This window comes from Fukomys damarensis, unplaced genomic scaffold (genome assembly GCF_012274545.1).
Source record: "Fukomys damarensis isolate Sample0158 unplaced genomic scaffold, DMR_v1.0_HiC HiC_scaffold_7, whole genome shotgun sequence".
NCBI lineage: Eukaryota > Metazoa > Chordata > Mammalia > Rodentia > Bathyergidae > Fukomys > Fukomys damarensis.
In genome coordinates, this window is record NW_022900919.1 from 7,649,233 (window position 1) to 7,659,246 (window position 10,014).

At 50.4% G+C, this 10,014-nt stretch overlaps 1 long non-coding RNA gene across 1 annotated transcript; it reads right to left on the reverse strand.

Annotated features, from left to right (window-relative positions):
- Positions 1-5,061: 5,061 nt before the first annotated feature.
- On the reverse strand, positions 5,062-8,143 carry LOC104853194. Its single transcript, XR_777707.1, has 3 exons — positions 8,070-8,143; positions 6,758-7,091; positions 5,062-6,523 (listed from the first exon to the last, which is right to left on the reverse strand). It is a non-coding gene; the product is annotated as an uncharacterized LOC104853194 (long non-coding RNA).
- Positions 8,144-10,014: the final 1,871 nt, after the last annotated feature.

The window sequence follows — 10,014 nt, forward strand, 5'->3', positions numbered from 1 at the left end:
AAGTCGGCCTTTCCTTGAAATGCTGGTCAGATAATGGGACAAAGACAGCCAGTGAGGTCACCACTAGGCATTCTGACCTATAAACTCCCTCCAGGCAGTAACCGAGAAAGCTGAATCTGATTAGCTCATCTCACTGTCCACCACTAACCCTGTGGGGTAACTGTTGATGGATATCTCTAATGGATTTTTCCCTGGTGGTGCTATTGACCTTGTGTGAGGCCCATGTGGGATTTTGCTGGGCAGGGCTGTTGACCTGGGCATATTATGGCTGAGCAAAGCTATTGGCTGAATGCACCCAGAAAGTATGGTTGAACTTATACATGCTTCTTATGGACCTTCTTTTACTAGTACATTGCAATGAGCCCTGTCTCCCTTGTTAGTACCTGGTAGCCCTAATAAATCTGATCTCTTACAAAAGCCATTGTTTGGACTCTTGGAAACCTAGTGTGCTGCCCTGGCACACCTGGGCTTTGGACAATACCTAACTTTGAGAGATGGTTCTCATAGGAGCTCTTTGGATTTTTGGAAGCATTCTCTCAAAGGGAACTGTGGGGCCCTGGCATCTTTCTTTCTTTTTCACTTTCTGGCCACAAAGTAAGTGGTTTTGTTCTACCATGTGCTCCTATCAGTATGTCTTATTTCACCACAGACCCAGAGCAGCAGAGTTGATTGATCATGGACTGCCACCTCCAAAACTGTGAGCTCCAATAAATCTTTTCTGTTTGCAAGTTGATAAGCTCAGGTATTTCAATACAGAAGTGGAAAGTTGACACCCAACACTTTGCAGAGGGAAGGGGCCAGAGAACTATGTTCTTGGAGCCTCCAGTGAGGGGGAAACAGTGATGCTGCTTAGAAGACCATTCTTTAATGAATGATTATTGTGAGTTTTTCCATGCCTAGCAACTGCTTTGGAAAACTATCCTGGACCTATGATAAATTTGACCTTGACTCTCCTATTCTCAGTACCAGAGTGGGCAGAGGAATCAACGCAGCCAGCCCACATGGCAAGGATGGGGTGCCCACTGCCCAGGAAGTTTGCTTTGTCTGGTACTGCACCCTGGGAAGAGGTGCTTGGTGCAAGCAGGGAAGGCCTGGCCAAGATAAATCCTGGCAGAAATACACTCTCATACTTAGAGACACAAAGCTTGGTGATCATTTTATGGGACAAAATGGTGAGGATTGGCCAGATTGCGAGGAGGAACAAATGAAGGGGAAACTGGAAGTGTAGAATATGTTAAAAGCAGTTGCAACCTGGTTACTCTTGATTATTTTCAAGAAAATGAACTTGAAGGAAACTCACCATAACTTGCCAAGTAGCCTGCCTTAAAGGGTTGCTTGAAAATATTACAAATAATATTTTATTTACACGCAATACGCATAAGAAACCATGTGATAATGTTCCAGAGGGGTGATGGAGTGGGAACAGGTGAGGGAGGGTCAAGAGGGAAATTGTGTTTAGTTATGAAATTAAGAACATCTTGAATCCACTATCTCAAGCCTCAGGGCTTTTGACTCGGTCCATGAATATAAAAGTATTCACCAGAATTGTTTCAATATTGGTTATTTTGGAGAAGAAATTATTTTCTAGAGTCAATTCCATCACAATAATTTTATTTTATGATCAGTTTTCCATGAAGCAGTGTTGGGATGATTTCCTTTAGACTCCCTTTCCTTGAGCCTGGCTTTGCCGGCTCTGATCACAGGTTAGATATCTGGGGAAAAGCTTCTGTGATCATTCCGGCATCTGAATGGAAGCCTCTGATTGGTCAGCCGGTGTTCTGTATCCATTCCTGATCCAATCACCCTTTGCCAATAGTAAGAGGAGTGCTGATTACCTCCATCAATCATGGCAGCTTGGCCAGAACTGGTAGGCAGAGGGAAAACCACTAGCAGAGTCTAGAGTGGGACTGCCATCCTAGACAGATGAAAACATAGCCATCCGTTATTGCCCTGGTTGTTTTTCTCAAATTCCAAATTATTGCACCTCAATTAAAGAAAGTTCTTCAAAACTCAAGTGCGTCATAAAGTGCTTGAGCCAGTACAGTGGCCACTGAACCCTGCCCAGGAGGGGCGCCCTCTGCCCACAAAGCTGGATGGGAGCATTCAGAGCCGTGAGTGGCTGGGTGTCTCCAGGTACACCAAGGTTGTGTGGGAAGTGGTGGGGTGCCCAATCAGCCCTGGTGGCACAGGCTCATGCTTGGGCAAATGGCCCTTATCAGCTCAGTTCTCTGTGGGCTGTATCACAGGAATAATGGTGGCTTCCCTCCTCTTGGCTCTTGTGGAATCCCAGCACCATACCAGGGCCCTATGACTGCAAAGCCCTGGGACACCTAGCCAGGAGGATGTTTCTTCCTGGATCTGTGCCTCCGATTCATTGTGTAAAATGGCGATGTCTATGTATCTGTCTCGAGTTTGTGAGAATTATGGGGCTCTTGGAGCAAGTACGGTACTGAGAATGGGAGTGACACAGGAGAGTGACTTCATCAGCTCTCAGGAGCCAGGATGGGGCTTCAGGTCTGCTCCATTGTGGGGTCTGGGGAATCCATGAAGGCCTGGGTCACTTGGGGACTCCGGATTCCTCTGAGAAAAAGCTCTGCCAACAGCAGGCGAGTCCTCTGCCTTTGGAGCTGGATGTGGCTGCACTGGGTGGGTCCTTCTGGCAGCCCCTGGGAGGGCAGGACCAGTGCAGGCGGCCCCGAGGCCAGGCAGCTGCTGGCCATCCCAGGAGGGCAGTGCTGTAATGCACTTGGCCTGGAGGCCGGGGCTGAAATGCTGATCTAATGCTGGACTTATCTGGACCCTAAACCCTATGGTGACCACAAAGCAGAAGAAGTTGGGGAGGAATTGAGTCCCTTTCCAACCCATGTTCCAGGCTTCCAGGTAGGGTGGGTAGAGGGAGCAAGTCTGGCAGGCAGGTGGGTGAGGCCTGAGGTGGTGGAAAGATGGGATCCCAGGGCTGGGTCTCTGTCCACACCTCGCCCGATGGCGTAGATGCAGGCACTCACAGACAGGACTGCTCTGAGGCCTTTCCGCAGGCTGGACCTTCTACTGAGGGGCAGATCCTCGGGGAATCATTGCTAGCATCCACACAGATATGAGTTCCACGGTGCTCACTACACTGCTTGCTGGGAGGGGAATCGCTCACTCCCGTCCTATGGACACAGCTGGGTGGATGCAGCCCGGCAACCCCTGAGGGCTTGGAGGATCTGAGCCCTCAGACTCCTGCAGCCCTTCCCCTAGTGCCCACAGGGAACCCAAGGAAGCCCTCCACCCCTCACTATCAGAGAGGGAGGCCCAGCTGGCAGGACACACAGGCTGTGCCTCTGTCACCCACCTTCAAGGTGGCTCTCATCATCGTCATTTTGTAGAAGCCAATGATCTGAGAAGCCCAAAGAGCTGGACCGTGTGCACCCAGGGTTCAACACAGCTCAGCTGTAGCCTAAGACCTACATCAGAATTCCAGCAACTGCACCCCATGAGACCAAGGCCCCTCGCATGGGACGGAGCCCTCTGAGCCTCAGCTTCCAGTTCCAGGGGAGGGGACAGGATCTGACCGGCACCACCGATGCAGGCTGCACCTAGGGTCTTTGACATCCTGGACAGCGACTGGGTTCAGTCCCACTCACCTGCTCAGGTTGCTCTGGTGTGGAGGAGCAGAGTCTCACTCAGGTCACCTTGGGGGAAGGGCTGGGCTTAGAGCTTGCTGAGTGGCATAAGCTGAGGGAGCCCAGGCAGCGGTCTCCATCTCCCTCCTCTTCATACCAGGCAACAAGAGTATAGCAAACATAGAGGAGTGAGGGAGGAAGACGGGAGAAGGGGTGGAGGAGAGGGGAGAAAAGAGGGAGGGGAGAGGGAGGGGGGTGGGGAACAAGCCCATCCAGTTTCCAATCTCTCTGCTCACTCCTCTCATCAGCAGACTTTGATCAAAACCCTTTCCTCTCCCAGCCTCAGTCTACCTCATCTATAAAATGGGATTACAAGGTCTTCCTTCAGGGAGCAGGCATTTCATCCCTCCCTGATATCCAGGTCAGGATAGGACCAGGTTCTCTGGGGACAGGTGTATGGATGGGTTTTGGCCTGAGTGGTTGCTCTTATCCTTCCAAATTTGCATCTTGTAAGCCCCCAGAAGGAGAGCAACAGCAGGAGCTGAGAGTGGCCACCTGCATCACTGTAGCTCCCTTCTCAGCCTGGCCCAAAGACTGGGACTTCAGCTGGGACACACTGTTTTTTTTTCCCCCCCTAAGAGTCAGGGAGCTTGGCCGTTCCTGCTCTGACCTTGCCCTCCTGGGCTGCAGGTTCAGTGGTGAAGCCACACCAGTTGCCTGGCCCTGTGCCATCTCAGAAAACATGCTTCATGAAGCCACGCTCCTCCAGGATTGTTCTGAGTGGGGGCGATGGCGGTGGGATCCAGGAGCCAGTGTTCTAGGTTGCTCTGCCCAGCCCCCAGGACAGGGCCACAGGCCAGCACAGGCCAAGGTCTCAAGACCACGTCACCGGGCCTCAGTGTGATCCCGTTTCCCTAATCCTCTTGCTTCTCTGATCACAGCTCTAAATTGGTCAGTGCTCACCATCTCTGTCTCCCCTTTCCTTCCTGTCTTCTTCTGTGTCTCGATCTCTCTGCTTCTGTCTCTCCAGCTTTCTCTCTCACGCTTCCCCACAGCCCTGTGTCTCAGGCCACCCCTTTCCCTCCTTCCTCACACTTTCAATCCCAGCCCCATCCCGGGGGTCAGCTATGAAGAATTAGGGGTCAGATAGTGACTGGGCGTGGCCCGGGATTATTTCTGTCTCCCCAGGAGAATGTGTGGCATTTCCTAATGACTTCACCTGATAGCTCTTGTTCTGAGGTTCCTGGGGCTTTTCTTGTACTTTCTCTTCTTTCAAAGGCTTGACTCTCACTTGGCTCAGACAGCCTGGATTTATTTCTATAGCAGCTCTTAGGCTTCCAGAGACAATCTGGACAGGCCACAGGTCCTCCAGGCTTCCAGAGAGCATCAGCTAGCCCGTGAGCCCTGGTAATGCCCTCTTCAGTCTGCAACCCCTCGCCCTGGCTGGGGTCCCCGGTCCTCCCACAGTGCCTTTGTTCCATGCAGCCTCAGGGCCCCAGTGGAGGGGTTCTGGGGGTCTATTCTGACCCTCAGATACCTGTGAGAGGGGAACAACAGGGAATAAAGAGAGACAGAGACAATATTTAAACTGTAAAGCAACTGGGAGGAGCCTGCCTCTAGTGGGCAGACTCGATAATCTCTAAGGTTGACACGCTTTTATTAGCCATCAAGAAGCCTAGAGGGCAGGGGTTTTGTGTAATTCATGGAACGATAACAGTTGAAAAGATATTTTGAAAAATAGGGAACAGGTTGAGCTTTACTCTTTTTTGAGAGTGTGTTGAGAGGGACTAGGTTCTTTCCTATACCTGGATGCCTGCCCACATTAATAAGGAACTAGCATTCTTTACATTGTCCTCAGCAGATGTTATATTGCCATGGGAGAACTGTGATTACCAACATTCTCCTTGCAGCCAGAAAGCACACAGTTTTCCATATTTTCTGTTTCCCAAGGCGGATCACACTGGCCTTGGGACTGTGGGGCGTAGTCACAGAATCTGGCCCCCAGTAATTCCTCACATAGCCTGGTCCCCATTGGAGGGGATCAGAGCCAAACCCATGTACCACTTACACCCCAGAACACCAGTAGGCACTGCAGTTCCTAGCCCAACCATCACACATGCTTTCCATTTAACCAGGACCTTGGTCTTACAGTCCCAGGGACCTGATCAGCTGTCATCACCTCCGGTAAATTGCCTGCTGAGCCTTTCTGCAGAATGGGCATAACAGTGGGACCTTACTTGCCAGATGGCTTCTACTGCTAAAAAAACAAAACCTCTTGGAGCATTTAGCACACACCAATTCCATAGTAATTCACTCCTGGACAGTCTTCCTCCTCCATAGTGACCATGGCAGGAAGTCCATTTAATGGATGACAGACTGAGGCTTGGAGATGTGAAATTACTTCTTAGGACATCAGAGTCACTGAAGAAGGTGGTGTAGTGGGATCCAAGCCCCAAGAAGGCTGTTTTCACGTATTCCACACACAGGAAGCCCATGATGCCTTTTGTCCCTGCCCTCCTTCCCAAGATGGTTTCCATTGAAGGGAATATTGCCCATCCTGGCTCCCAGCACACACAGACCGAGGACCCTGACTGTCGCTGCTGCTCTGAGCATGGTTCAAGTTGGGGAGTTCACATTTCACTCCTCTCTGGCTTGGACAAGGCCCCTGGAAAAAACAACCCCGTGCACCCCAGAAGCATGTGTTTGCAGCTTGTTGGTGCTGGCAGGCCTGAGCGCTCCTGGGAGGTGGTGGTTGGCCAGCAGGTCATGGTGCTTTCCATCCCCATCGTCCTGCAGGGTCTGGAGTACCCAGGGTCTGATACAGGGTAGACACAGGGCCCCAGGAATTGGCAGCAAGTCTTCTGCATGGCTTGAGGTGGATAAGTGCTGACAGGACCGCAGAGCAGCAAGATCAGAGTCTGTGCAGAAAGAAAAAATGAGATTCTCAAATGAGAGGCCCCTAATTGAGGGTTGGAGGCAAGTGGAAAGGCCCTGTGCCATGGGACAGCCTTAGGAAACATCCGTTCTTTACACTGGCCACAGGAAGGATGAGGAAAAGGAGGCCTGGCCAGAGATGCTAGATGAGCCAGAACTTGTAAAGTTAGAAGGATGGAAATACAAGTCAAATGATCGTAAGCAAAAAACAAACCCACTGGGTTGTGTAATTGAAAAGTTTGAGGAGCAGCTTCAGGTATGGCTGGATCCAGATGTTCTGCTATGGAGGAGCTGTCAGTCTTTTGCTCGGCTTTCTTTGGCTTGAATTCACTCTCAGGCAGATTCTTCCAAGGAGCAGCCCTTGAACAGCTCTAGGACTACCTCATGGGCTGTGAAAAAAATCCAGAGGCTGCTGCTTGTTGGACTGAACTAGGCTGTTTCTTCATCCTCACACCAACATGTGGGCCAGAGGGTGGACTGCACGGACTGCTGCAGCCTAGTTCACATCCACGTACAAAGCTACAGGATGGAATAGAGTGGTGGGGTTGGCACCTAAAGAAAAAGTGGGAGCTGCTATCAGGAGAGCAGAATAAACAAGGTCTGGGTCCACTCTGACCAGGCCACTTCCACACCCTGTGCTTCCATTGCCTCCTTATCAGTAAGAAAAGAGGGACTCAGAGGCCCGACCTGCTCTGAGCCCCCATGGACTGGTGGTCTTGACCTCTGCTGAGCGCCTAACCTGGGTCCGCTGGGCTTCATGGGGCACTGACTGAGGACAGAGAGGGGCTGCCGAGTCGCCACTCAAGCCCAGTAAACCCGAGGCCCTGCCATCTGTTCCCCAGCCTCAGCTCTCGATCGTGCTGGCAGCTGTTCCTCCAACCCCAGGGCCTTCTGCTACACTGCCCCTCCTACCTGGCGGCCCTTCCACCTGTGGCACCTCCTGCTACTGCCCTGCTCATCCTTTAGACTTCCACCCAAGAGCCCTTCCTCGGGAGCCTCCGTGATGCTCCAGGAGGATGTGGGCCTGGCTGTCCTCTTTTCCTGGCACAGAACCCAACCTCATGACCACATAGGAAGGAGATGACTCATCTAAGTCCAGTGCACTTGCTGGGGGAGCAAGGATGGTCCTCTGCACCTTGGTCCTCTTGCAAAGCCCCCCCCAGGAAGACTGCTGACAAACAGAAGGCTCCGGGTCCTGCTGTGTGCTCCCCTTTCTCCCTCATCCCTCTGCCCTGCAGCTCTTCCTCCCTCTGAGCCAGACTGGAGGTGGGACCTGACTGGTCAGGGAAGAGAGAACCCAGAAGAGCCCAGTGAGGTTCCAAGGAGAAGCTTCAGCCCATATATTTGAACTTGGCTCTCAGAAACACATGCAGAAACAATAGCTTTGAGTTGTCAGTGACATTCAGCACTACCCAAGGCACGTGGAGAATACGGTTTGCCCCAGAAAAGGTAGGGTGACATGGTGAGGAGCTTCCTTCCGACTAAGAGGCCTGGGGATCACCCTTGAGACTCTGGGAACCCTCGCCCCACCTTCTAGGGGTTAGGAAGGCTAACCCCTCAGCCAGCCATTAAGGAATGCCAAAGCAAGTACACCTTGCTTTGACAGTTAACTGATTGACAGTTGACAGTTAACTGATTGTGTCAACTTCAGTAGGAAACGCCCAACTAAACTGGATCAGCATAGTTCCCGAGTGGCTGAAGGTTTGACTAAAAACTGAAGACCCGCCCTGGCTGTGAGTCGCACCGACCAATAGCCAGAGCAGCCGAAAGGGCTCCCAGGAGGGTGTGGAAATGGCTCAGAGGTCAGCCCTGGAGGACACGGAGTGGAAGGCCACAAATCAGTGAGGATGTGCAGAAAGATCTGCTGCCCTCATGACCCCTACCCCAAGCCAACAGGATGCAGAAGATGCCCAGGAGATTTGGCTTCCCTGGAGACAAAAGGAAAAGGAGAAAGAGGGAGAGGGTGGGAGAGGAGAAGGGACCCCGGATCTCAGGAGATGGGTCAGTATTTCCAGGACGGGAATAGAGGACGAGGCTGGGCTGCTCCACGCCGCAGATGAATGAGCCCGTCCCTCCCGCAATGCCGCACTGTCTTGATTACAGTCTTCATCGTGGGTAAGTGGCTCCTATTCCCAGATGGCCATACTCCCAAACACATCCTAGTTTGTTTTACTTCATCAAAGATTGTTTTCTGGGCCCTTTCTCTTTCCTTTTCTGTATAAATGTTGGAATAGTCTCATTTGTATCTATAAGAACCCTGCCAAGAGTTTGATGGGAATTGTGCTAAAACCATGATCTCCTGCAAACAGACAGTCAGTTTTCCCAGCACCATTTGCTGAACAGGCCCAGCCTCATCCTCTGTCTGCTGAGATCCGGGGTCCCTTCTCCTCTCCCACCCTCTCTCTTTCTCCTTTTCCTTTTGTCTCCAGGGAAATCAAATGCTCCTGAGCCCATTTAGGTTTTATGGTCATTCTGACTTTGGACAAGAGTAATTTCATTTCCTGATCAGTTTATCCATGAAGGGGAGTTGCAATGTTTACTTCACTGAAAAGCCTTTATCAGGATTACTTTCTTTTTTCTAGGACAGCTAGGAGGAGACTGACTGTCCGACTCACGAGCACTCTTTCCTTCTCCTTCCTAGGGGCTGGCTTTTCTTGGACTTCTCTTCACCTTGGGGCTTGGCCTCTACAACACAAATTATAGTATTTTGAAAAGGGAGATTAAATAGAATATCAAAAAGTGGGAAAGATATACCCTGCTCCTGGATAGGCAGAATCAATATTGTCAAAATGGCTATACTTCCAAAACTGTATAGATTTAATGCAGTCCCAATCAAAATGCCATGAGCATTCTTCATAGAACTAGAGAAAACAATCCTAAAATTCATACAGAACCAAAAGAGACACAGAATAGCCAAAGACAATCTTGGCCAACAAGAGCAAAACAGAAGGAATCACAGCACCTGACTTCAAGTTACACCATAAAGCAGTGTGATACTGGCACAAAATCAAGCGTGCAGATCCATAGAACAGAATAGAAGATACAGAAGCATCCTGAGACACATTCAGCTATTTGATCCTTTGACAAAGGGCCAAAAGTATACATTAAAGGAAAAGCAGCCTATTCAGCGAATGGTGCTGGGAAAACTGCCTGTCCCCAGGCAAAGGTTGGAAGCTAGACCCCTGTCTCTCACCAGGTACTAAAATAAAATCAGAATTGATCGAAGATCTACAGATTAAAGTAGAAATATTGAACTCACTGGAAGATAAAATGGGTAAAACTCTCAGAGTCATAGGTGTTACCCCCAAAATAAAAGAATGCCTACTCTAAAAGAAAAGCTAGAATCTGAAGCTGTGTGATCACGCAACTGCAATGACATTGACAACATTTCATAATAATGTGTGGTTCACAATCCATGATTTATAATTCACTTTTTAAAGTACCTTCCCTCCACTGTGGCTCACAAGTGACTGGC